The sequence below is a fragment of the Procambarus clarkii genome, chromosome 8, assembly GCF_040958095.1.
Source record: "Procambarus clarkii isolate CNS0578487 chromosome 8, FALCON_Pclarkii_2.0, whole genome shotgun sequence".
NCBI lineage: Eukaryota > Metazoa > Arthropoda > Malacostraca > Decapoda > Cambaridae > Procambarus > Procambarus clarkii.
In genome coordinates, this window is record NC_091157.1 from 33,026,367 (window position 1) to 33,045,881 (window position 19,515).

The window sequence follows — 19,515 nt, forward strand, 5'->3', positions numbered from 1 at the left end:
CACCGTTCACTTGAGTATGGTTTATTTCCTTTTTTTTCATTTCTTTTCATTTCATTTTTTAACTGTTCTTATTCTTCAGTGATGGGAATCAGATCATTTGATGTTCCGAATTTTTTAAGGGAAGATCAGATCATTTGGGAATGGGGGATGGTGGGGAGGACGAGGGGGCGGGAATGGGGGATGGTGGGGAGGACGAGGGGGCGGGAATGGGGGATTGTGGGGAGGACGAGGGGGCGGGAATGGGGGATGGTGGGGAGGACGAGGGGATGGGGGAGTGGGGAATGGTTGGGAGGACGAAGGGATAGGAGAGTTTGGAATGGTACCTAAATAATAGGAAGTCCCCTCGTCCCCCACAATCCCCATGTTCCCTGCTCCCTCGTCCTCACCACCATTACCCCCTCTCCGGTCCCTTTGTTCTCCCCATGATTCCCCACTCCCGTCCCCCCTCATCCTCCCCACCAATCCCCACTCCCTCGTCTGATGCATTCCCAAATGATCTGATGTTCCCATCACTGAAATATAAGAAAAAAAGTTAAGAAAACGAAATGAAAAACAAAACAATGAAAATAATAGAAAAATAAGCTATACACACGAAATGAACGGTATGGTAAACAACACAGCTCAATTCCAATGCAATGTCATACAAAATTTAAATAAAAATGGAAATAAACTGAAATGTATGAAAACTCAAATTATCAGTGTAATCGGAAACATTGAAATGGAATCGTAACATATTTAGTATAGAGTTTGTTGCTATTGCATGAAACAGATGTTGCTGTTTTTCAAAAAAGCAGGGGCCAGATTCACGAAAGCACTTACGCAAGCACTTACGAACGTGTACATCTTTCCTCAATCTTTGGCGGCTTTGGTTATATTTATTAAACAGTTTACAAGCATGAAAACTTGCCATTCAACTGTTGTTATTGTTATAAACAGCCTCCTGGTGCTTCGGAGCTCATTAACTGTTTAATAATTGGAAACAAAGCCGCCAAAGATTGAGAAAAGATGTACAGGTTCGTAAGTGCTTGCGTAACTGCTTTCGTGAATCTGGTCCCAGGTTTTTACCTGTCATAGGTGTGACATCTATAAAGTACATATATAAAAACACATGCGTATTTGAATGGAACGTTATGTAAAAATTTCAAAGCAATCGGTGAATAACTTTCGGAGATTACAGCGTGTGTTTCTCTTATGTCCGCCTGTTTGTCCAATGGCGCTGTTTTTCAAAAAAGCATGTTTTTCCCTGTCACAGGTGAGGCATGTATATAGTAGGTATATAAAAACACGCGCCTATTCGAATGCAACGTTGTGTCAAAAATTTCAAAGTAATCGGTAAAGAGGTTTCGAAGTTTTCCCTCATATGAAAAACACTTGATAAACACAGTAAAAAAAAAACATGTATTTAAAGTCACATACGTGACTTCTATATATTATGTATATAAAAACCTGCTCGGATATGAATAGAACGTTGTGTGAAAATTTGAAAACAATTGGTGAAGAGCTTTCGGAGATTAGCGATTTTGAACAAACAAACATTTACATTTATATATATATATATATATATATATATATATATATATATATATATATATATATATATATATATATATATATATATATATATATATATATATATACATTCCTTCTGAAGATGTATTTAATATACGAAAGTACTTAAGGAAATTCCTGTTTCATTTTCCTCCGTGGTCTGACATTGTCACATTCTTAATCACGTGTTTATTTTCGTGATATACACACATATATATATATACATATATATATATATATATACATATACATATATATATATATATATATATATATATATATATATATATATATATATATATATATATATACATATACATATACATATATATATATATATATATATATATATATATATATATATATATATATATATATATAAACATCAGTATATATAATTATCCAGTATGATTCGTCAAATAATTAATTGAAATAACAATTAACATTAGTTTATCATATTGAATATAATATATTGTTTGCATATTTGCATATATATCATACTTGTATTATTCAAGTACCTTGTTGTGTTTATTAGTATTATTTGGTTATTGGCTGATGCAATAATTTTAGAGCTACGCTAAACTGTGAATATCTATTAATAAAATATAATAAATAAATATATAATTTTATATATTTGAATATAATATATAATTATATGTTATATAATTGAATAAAATACAAGCTGATGTGTTGAAATGCCTGCAGGTAGATTGTGGGTCTCCAATCAAGCACTCAGTTCCCCCTTAAGGAACCTAACCTGCCCCGCTACAGTCCACTATCCTTCATAGGAAAAGAGGAGTAGGATTTACAACCCTAGCTAAGGACTGAAAATTTAGTTTCTTTGTTTCCATCCTCAACCTTTGTTTCCCATCCTCAACCTACCCCATCTTTAGCCTTCCTCATCCCCAGCTTACCCCATCCTTAGCCCACCCCATCCCCACCCCACCCCATCCATAGCCCACCCCATCCCCACCCCACCCCATCCTTAGCCCACCGTATCCTCAGGTCAAAACTATCGAATACAGTTATTCACATATAAATAATCCACTGACTAATCCAGCAGACAGCCAATTAGCAGCAGGAATATTTCTCAGGGAGTAATGCCAGATATTTCTCAAATATATAATAATATTATTATATTGCGGAGTCTTCTATATTTTGGTTTACGCGGTGACCTCAATATCCCCGAGTAACGTTCACTCAACGCTTATAACGTTCATTCAACGCTTATAACGTTCATTCAACGCTGATAACGATTTTCAACGCTGATAACGTTCATTCAACGTTGGTAACGTTCATTCAATGCTGATAATGTTCATTCAACACTGATAACGGTCGTTCAACACTGATAACGGTCCTTCAACGCTGATAATGTTCATTCAACGCTGATAACGGTCCTTCAACGCTGATAATGGTCATTCAACGCTGATAACGGTCCTTCAATGCTGATAACGGTCATTCAATGCTGAAAATGTTTATTCATTGCTGAAAACGTTCATTCAACGGTGATAACATTCAGTCAACGTTGATAACATTCAGCCCACGCTGATAACGTTCATTCACTGCTGATAACGTACATTCAACGCTGAAATCGTTAAATCAACGCTGATAACTTGATTTAGCGTTGTAACGTTACTCTTGCATATTGTGCCCATCGAGATAAGGTTAAGCAAGGTGATTAATTATGTTGATTTACTGTGTATACATTACAGGCTGGCTGTGTATACATTACAGGCTGGCTGTGTATACATTACAGGCTGGCTGTGTATACATTACAGGATGGCTGTGTATACATTACAGGCTGGCTGTGTATACATTACAGGCTGGCTGTGTATACATTACAGGATGGCTGTGTATACATTACAGGCTGGCTGTGTATACATTGCAGGATGGCTGTGTATACATTACAGGATGGCTGTGTATACATTACAGGCTGGCTGTGTATACATTACAGGATGGCTGTGTATACATTACGGGCTGGCTGTGTATACATTACAGGCTGGCTGTGTATACATTACAGGATGGCTGTGTATACATTACAGGCTGGCTGTGTATACATTACAGGCTGGCTGTGTATACATTACAGGATGGCTGTGTATACATTACAGGATGGGAGTAACAAGGCAGTGGCGGCGCTCAGTACCTGCAGACGTGTGCGGGGGCTAGGCCTGGCACATGCTAATTTATGCAGATTTAATTATTCGATAATTGATGGTGAGAAGTCGACGGTCTTTTGTTTCAACGGGCTCCTTGGGGCTATGCTGACCTGACCTGACCTGACCTGACCTGACCTGACTCCAAAGCAGCCCAACCTCCTAAGGATTCCCAACATCAAGGGGAGAATTATCAAGGGGAAAGCGCATATGCCATTGCGATTATATAGAACTTGGAAGGGGGTCAGGATAACAAGGAATTGGGATGGGACGGCGGGGAAAAGGCATGGTCCCCAACCACTTGGACAGTCTGGGGATTACACGCGGACCTGCAGTAAGCGTGACCGTCGCTCTACCATCCAGGCCAAGTGGTTTCCTAACGTCAAGAAAACGGTCAGTTTAAAGTTTCCTCTCCTAACCTTCCAGAGGACCCAAAGCAGAAAATGGCGACAGTACGTCACTTTCGCGAGTCGTTTCCACTTTCTAGTACGACAATTTTTAGCCTCATGTAACGCATACGTTCAAAATGCGACGTTCTTTGTAAGAGGACAGGTTATAGTCCCCAAAGTTGCTGATCTCCGACCCAACGACACATTCTTCCCTATCAACATGGTTTGCAGCCCAAAAACAAATTTGTTGTCTATGAATTTAAATAGATAGTATTTTTATATTTAAATATATATTTTTTTAAATATATATCTAAAGAAATATACTATTTAAATAGATATTTTATAGTTTTGAATAAATGGAGTGATGGAGCAAACAAGGGGGAAGAGTGGTCGAAAGAAAGGCCATGTGTACATGGGGAAGATGTACATGGGTACATCCTGGTACCCAGTCCGTATATATAAATATAAATGTCTGTTCGAGGTTGAAGGAGGAAAGGGAGATGGGGTGATGGGGAAGGGTGGAAAAAGGGGGAAGATGGTAAGGAGGGAAGAGGTAGGTGAGAGGGGAAAGAGGCGTGAAATAGGTGAAAAGAGGAAGAACTGGAGGGAAGGAAGAGAGAGGAAGAGAGGTGAAGCATGAGGAAGAGAGAGGGAGGAGGGAGACACTGTCCCGGCCAACCGCTGGAATAGTCTGCCACAGACAGCTAAACTATTTCTTTGTTATCTGTCTGTGGTCAATGTTGGTGAAGATGAAAGGTAAAGGGGCGGCCTGGGCGGTGTGCTGGGACGCTCACCAACTCATCCCGCGTGGAAGCTTTTGAAGGAGAAACCTAACAAGCAACTGAACTGCCTCGTTGCCAGTGGAGGCAGAAATGAAAGGGACTTTGGAAACCAATAAAACCTATAACATGTGTATATATATATCACCGCATGCGACCACGTGCTGTGTGGGACGATGCGACCACGTGCGGTGTGGGACACTGAGGGACGCATGCGACCACGTGCGGTGTGGGACGCATGCGACAACGTGCGGTGTGTGGACGCTGAGGGACCTCATGCGACCACGTGCGGTGTGAGACGCATGCGACCACGTGCGGTGTGGGACGCTGAGGGACCTCATGCGACCACGTGCGGTGTGGGACGCTGAGGGACGCATGCGACCACGTGCGGTGTGGGACGCATGCGACCACGTGCGGTTGGGACGCTGAGAGACGCATGCGACCACGTGCGGTGTGGGACGCTGAGAGACGCATGCGACCACGTGCGGTGTGGGACGCATGCGACCACGTGCGGTTGGGACGCTGAGGACGCATGCGACCACGTGCGGTTGGGACGCTGAGGACGCATGCGACCACGTGCGGTTGGGACGCTGAGGACGCATGCGACCACGTGCGGTGTGGGACGCTGAGGGACGCATGCGACCACGTGCGGTGTGGGACGCATGCGACCACGTGCGGTGTGGGACGCATGCGACCACGTGTGTTGTGGGACGCTGAGGACGCATGCGACCACGTGCGGTTGGGACGCTGAGGACGCATGCGACCACGTGCGGTGTGGGACGCTGAGGGACGCATGCGACCACGTGCGGTGTGGGACGCATGCGACCACGTGCGGTGTGGGACGCATGCGACCACGTGTGTTGTGGGACGCTGAGGACGCATGCGACCACGTGCGGTGTGGGACGCTGAGGACGCATGCGACCACGTGCGGTGTGGGACGCTGAGGACGCATGCGACCACGTGCGGTGTGGGACGCTGAGGACGCATGCGACCACGTGTGGTGGGGGACGCATGCGACCACGTGCGGTGTGGGACGCATGCGACCACGTGCGGTGTGGGACGCATGCGACCACGTGTGTTGTGGGACGCTGAGGACGCATGCGACCACGTGCGGTGTGGGACGCTGAGGACGCATGCGACCACGTGCGGTTGGGACGCTGAGAGACGCATGCGACCACGTGCGGTTGGGACGCTGAGGGACGCATGCGACCACGTGTGGTGGGGGACGCATGCGACCAAGTAAACACAACATAATCAAACACAAGTAAAACACAAAAGGACTCATAAAACAAAACACAACACAACCTAAGCGTCTCAGTGCAACACTTGACAACACAACTTCTTTAAGTGTCAGGACAACACCAGACGGCAACACTCAATATAGCACAACTAGGCAACACCATACAAGTAAATACAACACTACATTGCAACATTCAACACTACATAGTAACCCTGAACACAACACTACATTGCAACATTCAACACTTCATAGTAACCCTGAACACAACACTACATTCCAACATTCGACACAACACAACCTTGCAATACTCAGCACAATGCTACATTGTTACATTCAGTGCAACACTGTATAGCAAATATTCAACACAACACTGTAACATTCAACACAATATTGCAACATTCATCGCAACACGACATAGTAACATGCAACACAACACTACATGTAACACTCATCACTGCATTGTAACATTCAACATTGAACGCCAATATACAATATTGTACAACAATGCACAATAAAGACAACATTACACACCAACATTCATCACAACACTTCACATCAACATTCAACACTACACGACAACATTCAACTCTACGGCAACACTCAACACATCACAACAAGGTCAACTGTTGCCACCAGCCCAGCATGGCAACACTCAACATGGCACATTGCATTCATGAGTTAACACACCTTAGCACGTTTGCAATAGCTGCCACGAACGACAAAACCGTTTTAACATGGTTGGTGGGAGTGACAGACAGACAGACAGACAGACAGACAGACAGACAGACAGACAGACAGACAGACAGACAGACAGACAGACAGACAGACAGACAGACAGACAGGTTTGGGTACGGGGTGTGTGAGAGAGAGGCACGAGTCTCTCGGGTAATTTCAGACAGTGTTCGAACTCGCTACCCGAAATTTTTCTCACAGCATTGCTAAAATATTTCGAAAATATTTGCTTGACAATTCCATATCCTTCAACGAATAATACTCAGTATATTTCTCCAGCGTCTTCATCATATTTCTCGACTGCATCCCAGCTAATAAATTCAGAGTAAGAACTTGCAAAATTACTATAATCTGCTTTTTCATATTATATATCTAAGTTATCTAAAGAAATTTTAATAATGCCTAAAAAACCATATTTAATTTATTAGAAAACATTTAACTAAAAATATTAACAAATAACTTTGTTTCATTCACACATATTACAGATTATTTCTCCTTAATGATAATGAAAAAAATATTCCCAAAATATCATTGTACAAGATTATGCCCACGATATTCAATACATTAAATTCATAACACATTGAGAATATTGTAAGTAAGGTTGTCTCAAGCTCACTAATATTATTTCCATGGTAACATATATGGCAATAATACCCATGTCAACTGAGGATACAACATTCAAAACATTGGTAAAGTTCCAACATAAAATTTCATCCAACACACCAGTGAACATTCCTCACACTATTGAAACCTTTAGTGAATTTTCACCTAATAGCTTCCATTCTCTATGAATTTCGTTGAATCTACTCACAACACTCGTGAATCCCCCCCCCCCCGGTCCTCCCCCAGAACACCATTGCAGTACTCGCACAATACCAAACCATCACATTACACTGTAATACTGTCAAAATATTTTCCATCTCCAGTCAATTCCCAGTCGATCAAGATAGGACCATTGTGTTTGATCGTGATAAATATTGTCATTCTTAAAGCTACTGAATGCTCTATACAGCCGCTGAACGCTGAACGCTCTATACAGCCGCTGAACACTCTATACATCCGCTGAACACTCTATACAGCCGCTGAACACTCTATACAGCCGCTGAACACTCTATACAACCGCTGAAGGCTCTATACAGCCGCTGAACACTCTATACAACCGCTGAAGGCTCTATACAGCCACTGAACACTGTATACATCCGCTGAACACTCTATACAGCCACTGAACACTATACAACCGCTGAACACTCTATACAGCCGCTGAACACTATACAACCGCTGAAGGCTCTATACAGCCACTGAACACTGTATACATCCGCTGAACACTCTATACAGCCGCTGAACACTATACAAACGCTGAACACTCTATACAGCCGCTGAACACTATACAACCGCTGAAGGCTCTATACAGCCACTGAACACTTTATACAGCCGCTGAACACTCTATACAGCCGCTGAACACTCTATACAAACGCTGAAGGCTCTATACAGCCGCTGAACACTCTATACAACCGCTGAACACTCTAACCAACCGCTGAACACTCTATACAGCCGCTGAACACTCTATACAAACGCTGAAGGCTCTATACAGCCGCTGAACACTCTATACAACCGCTGAACACTCTAACCAACCGCTGAACACTCTATACAGCCGCTGAACACTCTATACAGCCGCTGAACACTCTATACAACCGCTGAACACTCTATACAGCCGCTGAACACTCTATACAGCCGCTGAACACTCTATACAGCCGCTGAACACTCTATACAACCGCTGAACACTCTATACAGGAAATACTATAACCCGATTGTAACGAAATGTTATTTCCATTGTATTTGTGCTTTTTGTTAAACTGCATTCCTTACGAAACGAGTATTTACTTTGTTTCATTGTCCTATAAACTTTTGCATGGTGGTTTAATCAGTTATACTTGTTGGGGATGAACTTCAGCTCTTGGGCCCCTCTTCGTAACCATCAGTTAACTGATGTACAGGTTTATTAAGCTCCGTCGTATTTGCCACCATATTATCACTTCTTAACGTAATCCATTGTTTTTTTACCACTGACATTAACAAAATTATGTCTGATATCTCCATGCTAAAGCGATTGCTCCTGACTACTCTCTCTCTCTCTCTCTATTCCCTAGAAACCTTGACTCTTTCTCTCTTACAGTTACTTAAGGTATAATTCCTTTATCCCCGTGTAACACTTGTCTCTCAGGCGATGAGTCACAATAACGTGGCTAAAGTATGTTGACCAGACCACACACTAGAAGGTGAAGGGACGACGACGTTTCGGTCTGTCCTTGACCATTCTTAAGTCGATTGTGCCGACTTGAGATTGGTCCAGGACGGACCGAAACATCGTCGTCCCTTCACCTTCTAGTGTGTGGTCTTGTTAACATGTCTCTCAGCTCTAGAATTAGTCTCAAGGACTGCCTCCGAACATTTTCCTCCTCCTTGGGTTTGTGTTTATTAATGTGACTAGGATTAAATCTACCGCAGCATATTCATGAAATGGTCTGACATACGTGATGCACCAACCTATCCTCAGGATAGGCTCGTCCAGGTGGTGACCGACCCCAAAGTCCCAGTCATCAATTTTAAACTATTTCCTGTTTAAAACTTGTATTGTCTCAAATATGAGGTAATATTATTTCATGCTAGAATGGGTTGAATAGTCAGGCCTAACTTAGGCTAGGTTAAGTAGTTAGGTTCTGTTTGCAATTATTGGTAATTACCAAGAGAACCTAACTGTACATGGATGCAGCATTTAGAGAGGACGTGAGAGTAGCACAGCTCAAGAAACATACATACATCAGTTGTGAGTTGCGTGAAAAGTGTTTGTCAGGCATAAATAAGAGGATTGGTGGACTGGATTAACGAACATTTGGCCTTTGTTGATGAGGACGGGTTGGATATACCGGGTCCTTAGTGATTCCTTATTCACATCTCTAAGTGAATGCACATCTAGAGTTCTATATGCTTTATTTTTCCAGATTTATTAATGCATTCCAGATATTGACCAATGTTGCATGTGCAGCTAATGATATTCCTTTGAAGTGGGCTTCGGAAGACATGTTGGGTGTGAAATCAACTGCCAAGTCTTTTTTCCCTTATCTGATTCTAGTAAGATTTTCTTTCTTACCTGGAACATTGTATTCGGTCTGATGGTCCCAGCAGCAGTTTCATCACTTTGCAACTTGCACATAAGTTGTTATACTTCAGTAGTCACGTATTGAATCATTTGCTCTGGTCGTCCCTCCTGCAGGTCCTTGCTCTGGTCGTCCCTCCTGCAGGTCCTTGCTCTGGTCGTCCCTCCTGCAGGTCCTTGCTCTGGTCGTCCCTCCTGCAGGTCCTTGCTCTGGTCGTCCCTCCTGCAGGTCCTTGCTCTGGTCGTCCCTCCTGCAGGTCCTTGCTCTATTCCCCATACTTATCCGCATTATTTTTGCTTCATCAATTATAAAGAGATATGCTTCTATTCCATCTAGTAGGTAATTGCCACGATATTGCAGTGTAATGTAAGAGTATTCGGCTTTGTGTGTGTGTGTGTGTGTGTACTCACCTATTTGTACTCACCTATTTGTGCTTGCAGGATCGAGCATTGACTCTTGGATCCCGCCTTTCCAGCTAACGGTTGTTTACAGAAATGACTCCTGTCCCTTTTCCCTATCATACCTAGTTTTAAAAGTATGAATAGTATTTGCTTCCACAACCTGTTCCCCAAGTGCATTCCATTTTTCCACTACTCTCACGCTAAAAGAAAACTTCCTAACATCTCTGTGACTCATCTGAGTTTCCAGTTTCCACCCATGTCCCCTCGTTCTGTTATTATTACGTGTGAACATTTCATCTATTTCCACTTTGTCAATTCCCCTGAGTATTTTATATGTCCCTATCATATCTCCTCTCTCCCTTCTTTTCTCTAGTGTCGTAAGATTCAGTTCCTGCAGACGCTCTTCATATCCCATCCCTCGAAACTCTGGGACAAGCCTCGTCGCAAACCTCTGAACCTTCTCCAGTTTCTATATGTGTTTCTTCAGGTGGGGGCTCCATGATGGCGCGGCATACTCTAAGACGGGTCTCACGTAGGCAGTGTAAAGCGCCCTAAAAGCCTCCTCATTTAGGTTTCTGAATGAAGTTCTAATTTTCGCCAGTATAGAGTACGCTGCTGTCGTTATCCTATTTATATGTGCCTCAGGAGTTAGATAAGGTGTCACATCCACTCCCAGGTCTCTTTCTCGAATCGTTACAGGTAGACTGTTCCCCTTCATAGTGTACTGTCCCTTTGGTCTCCTATCACCTAATCCCATTTCAATAACTTTACATTTACTGGTGTTAAACTCCAGTAGCCATTTCCCTGACCATCTCTGCAACCTGTTTAAGTCCTCTTGGAGGATCCTACAATCCTCGTCCGTCACAACTCTTCTCATTAATTTTGCATCATCTGCAAACATTGACATGTATGATTCCACTCCTGTAAACATATCATTTACGTAAATTAGAAAGAGGATTGGTCCCAGCACCGATCCTTGAGGTACTCCACTTGTTACTGTTCGCCAGTCCGACTTCTCGCTCCTTACCATTACCCTCTGGCTCCTTCCTGTTAGGTAGTTCTTCACCCATACTAGGGCCTTTCCGCTTACTCCTGCCTGCCTCTCAAGTTTGTATAGCAGTCTTATGTGTGGTACTGTATCAAAGGCCTTTTGGCAGTCAAGAAATATGCAGTCTGCCCAGCCTTCTCTGTCCTGCCTTATCCTTGTTACTTTATCATAGAATTCTAAAAGGTTTGTTAGGCATGATTACCCTGTCCAGAACCCATGTTGGTGCTTGTTTACAAACCCAATGCTCTCCAGGTGCTCAACAAATCTTAGTCTAATTATTCTTTCAAGTATTTTGCAGGGGATGCTTGTCAGTGATACGGGTCTGTAGTTGAGTGCCTCCTCCATATCACCTTTCTAGAAAATCGGTACGACATTTGCCTCCTTCCAGCAACTGGGCAATTCTCCCGACATAAGTGACTCATTAAAGATCATTGCCAGAGGCACGCTGAGAGCCTGCGCTGCCTCTTTAAGTATCCACGGTGATACTTTGTCTGGTCCAACAGCTTTATTTGCATCCAGTGTTGTCAACTGTTTCATTACCTCCTCTGCTGTCACCTCTATATCTGATAGTCTTTCATCTAGGGTAATCGCTTCTAACAATGGGAGCTGCTCAGGCTCGGTTGTGAACACTCCATGGAATTTTGCATTCAGTACCTCCCAGATTTCCTTGTCGCTTTCTGTATATGCCCCTTCTGTTTTCCTCAGTCTTGTCACTTGGTCATTTACCGACATCTTCCTTCTTATATGGCTATGTAGTAATTTAGGTTGCTTTTTCGCTTTGACTGCAATATCATTCTCATAATTTCTTTCCGACACTCGTCTTATGTTATGTAATCATTCCTAGCTCTGTTACATCTAATCCTGTTGTCCTCTGTCCTTTGTCTTCTGTACTTCCTCCACTCCCTCCTGCTTCTCACCTTTGCTTCCTGACACTGTCTATTAAACCATGGGTTATTATATTCCCTCCTGCTTTTTTTCCTTTATAATTGTGTGTGTGTGTGTGTGTGTGTGTGTGTGTGTGTGTGTGTGTGTGTGTGTGTGTGTGTGTGTGTGTGTGTGTGTGTACTCACCTAGTTGTGTTTGCGGGGGTTGACCCCTGGCTCTTTGGTCCCGCCTCTCAACCGTCAATCAACAGGTGTACAGATTCCTGAGCCTATTGGGTTCTATCATATCGACACTTGAAACTGTGCATGGAGTCAGCCTCCACCACATCACCACCTAATGCATTTCATTTGTCAACCACTCTGACACTAAAAAAGTTCTTTCTAATATATCTGTGGCTCATTTGGGCACTCAGTTTCCACCTGTGTCCCCTAGTGCGTGTGCCCCTTGTGTTAAATAGCGGGTCTTTATCAACCCTGTCGATTCCCTTGAGAATCTTGAATGTGGTGATCATGTCCCCCTAACTCTTCTGTCTTCCAACGAAGTGAGGTTCAATTCCCGTAGTCTCTCCTCGTAGCTCATACCTCTCAGCTCGGGTACTAGTCTGGTGGCAAACATTTGAACCTTTTCCAGTTTAGTCTTATGCTTGACTAGATATGGACTCCATGCAGGAGCCACATACTCCAGGATTGGTCTGACATATGTGGTATATAATGTTCTGAAAGATTCCTTACACAAGTTTCTAAAGGCCGTTCTTATGTTAGCCAACCTGGCATATGCTGCTGATGTTATCCTCTTGATATGAGCTTCAGGGGACAGGTCTGGCGTGATATCAACCCCCAGGTCTTTCTCTCTCTGACTCTTGAAGTATTTCATCTCCCAAGTGATACCTTGTATCTGGTCTCCTGCTTCCTACCCCTATCTTCATTACATTACATTTGCTTGGGTTAAACTCTAACAGCAATTTGTTCGACCATTCCTGCAGCTTGTCCAGGTCTTCTTAAAACCTCAAGCTGTCCTCCTCTGTCTTAATCCTTCTCATAATTTTGGCGTCGTCAGGAAACATTGAGAGGAATGAGCCTATACCCTCTGGGAGATCATTTACGTATATCAGAAACAGGATAGGTCCAGGTACAGAGCCCTGTGGGACTCCACTGGTGACTTCACGCCAGTCTGAGATCTCACCCCTCACTATAACTCTCTGCTTCCAATTGCTTAGGTACTTCCTTATCCACTGGAGCGCCCTACCAGTTAGTCCTGCCTGTTTCTCCAGCTTATGCATCAACCTTTTATGGGGTACTGTGTCAAAGGCTTTCCGACAGTCCAAAAAAATGCAGTCCGCCCATCCTTCTCTTTCTTGCTTAATCTTTGTCACCTGATCGTAGAATTCTATCAAGCCTGTAAGGCAAGATTTACCCTCCCTGAACCCATGTTGATGGGTTGTCACGCAGTCTCTTCTCTCCAGATGTGTTACTAGGTTTTTTCTCACAATCTTCTCCATCACCTTGTATGGTATACAAGTTAAGGACACTGGCCTGTAGTTCAGTGCCTCTTGTCTGTCACCCTTTTTAAATATTGGTACTACATTAGCAGTCTTCCATATTTCTGGTAGGTCTCCCGTTTCCAGTGACCTACTATACACTATGGAGAGTGGCAAGCAAAGTGCTCCTGCACACTTTTTCAATAGCCATGGTGAGATTCCATCCGGTCCAACAGCTTTTCTCACATCCAGCTCCAATAGGTGCTCCTTGACCTCATCTCTTGTAATTTCGAACCTTTTCAAGGTCACCTGATTTGCTGCCACCTCTCCTAGCGCCGTGACTTCTCCCAGTTGTATTGTAAAGACCTCCTGGATCCTTTTGTTGAGTTCTTCACACACCTCTTTGTCATTCTCTGTGTACTCCCCTACCCTCCCTCCTTCCTTTCCTCCCTCCCTTCCTCCCTCTCTCCTTCCCTCTCTCCCTCCATCCTTCCTTTTATTGCTTCTCTTCCATCTCTCCCCCTTCTCTCTCCTGTCCATTCTCCCTCCCTCCCTCCCTCCCATTCTCTCTACATATCCTCCCACCAAGTGACCAAAATATCCAAGTGTAATGTTGATTCACAGTTCTGAATATGTTCAAGGCTGAATATGTTCAGCTGAACAATAGGCTCAAGAGGGTTGAACAATATATTCATGCTCACTGTGGACAACCAAACGCACATTTCAGACTACATAGGAGTCCCTGGGTGACGCAATAGAAGGCAATCCTACTTGAGGAGGGGCATGGGGTCGACCCTCACTTTGACACACTCCATTCAACCACAATTCACCATGTAGAGTTGAGCGATGGTAGCCGCCGCCGCCGCCACCTGGCCTTCAACTGCGGGCTGATAGACGGACAAACACACAAGCTTTCTTGTTTCTAGATTAGTCGACACTACACGCTCTGCATTGGTAGGGCGTGGAGGCTCTTCAATAGCTAGCACACATTCCATATCCCAAACAGCCTCGTTTGCATCCAGTGGCTTGTTTCTAATTGTGTTTCTTTGTTATCCTTTGCTCCTTACTGGACTCTTTGCACTCTGGCTCTTGCAGTGGAATTCGTGCATTCTGGCTCATCCATGGGTAATTCGTGCATTCTGGCTCATCCATGGGTAATTCGTGCATTCTGGCTCATCCATGGGTAATCCATGCATTCTGGCTCATCCATGGGTAATCCATGCATTCTGGCTCATCCATGGATAATCCATGCATTCTGGCTCATCCATGGATAATCCATGCATTCTGGCTCATCCAGGGATAATCCATGCATTCTGGCTCATCCATGGATAATCCATGCATTCTGGCTCATCCAGGGATAATCCATGCATTCTGGCTCATCCATGGATAATCCATGCATTCTGGCTCATCCATGGATAATCCATGCATTCTGGCTCATCCATGGATAATCCATGCATTCTGGCTCATCCAGGGATAATCCATGCATTCTGGCTCATCCATGGATAATCCATGCATTCTGGCTCATCCAGGGATAATCCATGCATTCTGGCTCATCCATGGATAATCCATGCATTCTGGCTCATCCAGGGATAATCCATGAATTCTGGCTCATCCAGGGATAATCCATGCATTCTGGCTCATCCAGGGATAATCCATGCATTCTGGCTCATCCAGGGGAATCTATGCATTTTGGCTCATCCAGGGGAATCTATGCATTCTGGCTCATCCAGGGGAATCTATGCATTTTGGCTCATCCAGGGGAATCTATGCATTCTGGCTCATCCAGGGGAATCTATGCATTCTGGCTCATCCAGGGGAATCTATGCATTCTGGCTCATCCAGGGGAATCTATGCATTTTGGCTCATCCAGGGGAATTCGTGCATTCTGGCTCATCCAGGAGAATCCATGCATTCTGGCTCATCAAGATGTGCCTGAGCACTGGCTCATCGAACACTGAAGTCTGCACTCTGGGTGAGTGACTGACCTCTTCCATCGGAGCTCAACCCCTTGCCTCTCAACACTGTGTAGAGTGACTGTACTCATCAGTAAAGGTACAGTCAGTTGTATATACTACATGCTTGCTGTATCTCACACTCTAACACACTCTGATTTCTGCACTCTGATTTAGTCACTATTTTGCTTCACCTTCTGAGATACACTGGCCTCCACCACTCTGACTCTGATTAACTGATTACGTTCACTCTGGATCAGCAATCTGACTCTGAGTGCAGCCAATGATTAGCGGCACTCAGTCAGGAGTCAGATTCACGAAGCAGCTACGCAAGCACTTACGAACCTGTACATCTTTTCTTAATCTTTGGCGGCTTTGTTTACAATAATTAAACAGTTAATGAGCTCCGAAGCATCAGGAGACTGTTAATAACAATAACAACAGTTGGTTGGGAAGTTTTCATGCTTGTAAACTGTCTAATAAATGTAACCAAAGCTGTCAAAGATTGAGGAAAGATGTACACGTTCGTAAGTACTTGCGTAACTGCTTCGTGAATCTGGCCCCCGGTTAGTAATCTTCCCTAGTAGGCTACAGCCCCAACCTGTCCTCACACTTGATGCACAGTAATTGTGAAGCCATTAACCACAGCGTCAAAAGTGCTAATATTTAGCGACATTAAAAGCACTCTCGGAACACTGTCATTAATTTGCCAGCTAAACTGTCAGTGATGGAACGCCCTAATTACTCTGAGTTACAGCTTGTTATGATGATGGACGATGTCGGTCTAAATAAAGGTAGGGGGGGGGGGCAGGGGGAGGGGAGGGAGCTAATTTTAACAATTTAATGTGGAATTTAATATATCTGAACCGTCAACAGCAAATATAAAAATGCTTTGATGATGAGAGCCGCCCTCCACGGGGTGCTGTAATGGGCAGCCTTTCATCCGGGGTTGAAGGAGTCTCCTCTATGGCCCACCTCCAGATAATTTCCTCTAAATTGGATCATCGTGGTGAGCATTAAAGGGGGGCGGCGGCTTGGCTCATCTGCACGCCATGCACAGTAGGGGTGGTGTGGGTCCTATACCAGGGGTAGTGTGGGTCCTATACCAGGGGTAGTGTGGGTCCTATACCAGGGGTAGTGTGGGTCCTATACCAGGGGTAGTGTGGGTCCTATACCAGGGGTAGTGTGGGTCCTATACCAGGGGTAGTGTGGGTCCTATACCAGGGGTAGTGTGGGTCCTATACCAGGGGTAGTGTGGGTCCTATACCAGGGGTAGTGTGGGTCCTATACCAGGGGTAGTGTGGGTCCTATACCAGGGGTAGTGTGGGTCCTATACCAGGGGTAGTGTGGGTCCTATACCAGGGGTAGTGTGGGTCCTATACCAGGGGTTGGGGGCACAGCACAGTGGGATGGCAGTAGGGGTGGTGTGGGTCCTATACCAGGGGTTGGGGGTTCAGCACAGTGGGATGGCAGCAGGGGTGGTGTACTCACCTAATTGTGCTTGCGGGGGTTGAGCTTTGTCTCTTTGGTCCCGCCTCTCAACTGTCAATCAACTGGTGTACAGATTCCCGAGCCTACTGGGCTCGGGAATATCTACACTTGAAACTGTGTACACTTTCATATCTACACTTGAAACTGTGTATGGAGTCAGCCTCCACCACATCACTTCCTAATGCATTCCATTTATTAACTACTCTGACACTGAAAAAATTCTTTCTAACGTCTCTGTGGCTCATCTGGGTACTAAGTTTCCACCTGTGTCCCCTTGTTCGTGTCCCACCCGTGCTGAAGAGTTTGTCTTTGTCCACCCTGTCAATTCCCCTGAGAATTTTGTAGGTGGTTATCATGTCTCCCCTTACTCTTCTGTTTTCCAGAGATGTGAGGTTCAGCTCCTTTAACCTTTCCTCGTAGCTCAATCCTCTCAGTTCCGGGACGAGCCTGGTGGCATACCGCTGAATCTTCTCTAACTTTGTCTTGTGTTTAACTAGGTATGGACTCCAGGCTGGAGCTGCATACTCCAGGATTGGTCTTACATAAGTGGTATACAGGGTTCTGAAAGATTCCTTACACAAGTTTCTAAAGGCAGTTCTTATGTTGGCCAGTCTAGCATATGCCGCTGATGATATTCTTTTGATGTGGGCCTCTGGGGACAGGTTCGGTGTGATATCAACCCCCAGGTCTTTCTCTCTATTTGACTCTTGCAGGATTTCACCTCCCAGATGATACCTTGTGTTCAGCCTCCTGCTCCCTTCGCCTAATTTCATCACCTTACACTTTCCCGAGTTGAACTTTAGCAGCCATTTTCTAGACCATTCCTCCAGTTTATCCAGGTCATCCTGTAGTCTCTGTCTATCTTCATCCGTCTTGATTCTTCTCATAATTTTTGCATCATCAGCAAACATTGAGAGGAATGAGTCTATACCCTCCGGAAGATCGTTCACATATATTAGAAACAGGATGGGTCCAAGAACTGAGCCCTGTGGGACTCCGCTGGTGACATCTCGCCACTCTGATGTCTCCCCCCTCACCGTTACTCGCTGTTTCCTGTTGCTTAAGTACTCCCTTATCCACTGGAGCACCTTCCCTTTTACTCCTGCCTGTTGCTCCAACTTTTTTAACAGCTTTTTATGGGGTACTGTGTCAAAGGCTTTTTGGCAATCCAGGAAAATGCAGTCGGCCCACCCTTCTCTTTCCTGCCTAATTTTTATTGCCTGGTCATAAAATTCTATTAAACCTGTGAGGAACGATTTACCATCCCTGAACCCATGTTGGTGGTGCGTTACAAAGTTATTTCCCTCCAGATGCTATACGAGCCTTTTCCTCACGATCTTCTCCATCACCTTGCATGGTATACAAGTTAAGGAAACTGGCCTGTAATTCAGTGCCTCTTGCCTGTCACCCTTTTTGTATATTGGGACCACGTTAGCTGTCTTCCAACTTTCTGGTAAGTCTCCTGATTCCAGTGACCTGTTATTCACCATAGAGAGTGGCACACTTAGTGCTTCTGCACCTTCCTTTAGTATCCATGGTGAGATTCTGTCAGGCCCAACAGCCTTTGTCACATCCAGCTCCAGCAGACACCTTTTGACCTCATCACTGGTGAGGTCAAATTCCTCCAAGGTTGCTTGGTTTGCCGCCGCCTCATTTAGTGCAGGGGCTTCTCCTTGTTCTATTGTGAAGACCTCCTGGAATCTCTTGTTGAGTTCTTCACACACCTTGTCATTCTCTGTGTATCTGTTCTCCGCTTTCCGCAGCTTCATCACTTGTTCCTTCACTGCTGTTTTCCTCCTGATGTGGCTGTGGAGCAGCTTTGGTTGGGTCTTGGCTTTACTCGCTATGTCATTTTCAAACTGTCTCTCTGCTTCCTTCCTCACTCTGAGGTACTCATTTCTGGCCCTCTGGTATCTCTCCCTGCTCTCTGGTGTTCTGTTATTTCTGTAGTTTCTCCATGTTCTTTTACTCAGTTGCTTCGCAACCTTGCATTCCTGGTTGAACCATGGGTTTTTCTGTTGTTTTTCGTTTTTCTCCTTTTGGACGGGGATAAACCTGTCTGCAGCTTCCTGGCACTTCTGGGTGACAAAATCCATCATGACCTGCACGTGCATCTCTAAGTTCTGTTTCCCATGGTATTCCCCTGAGGAAGCTCCTCATCTCGTCATATTTTCCTCTTCGGTAATTCAGTCTTTTTCCCTCTACTCCCATCCTTGGATAGGTTATCCCTACCTCCACCAAGTACTCAAAGGTCAGTACACTGTG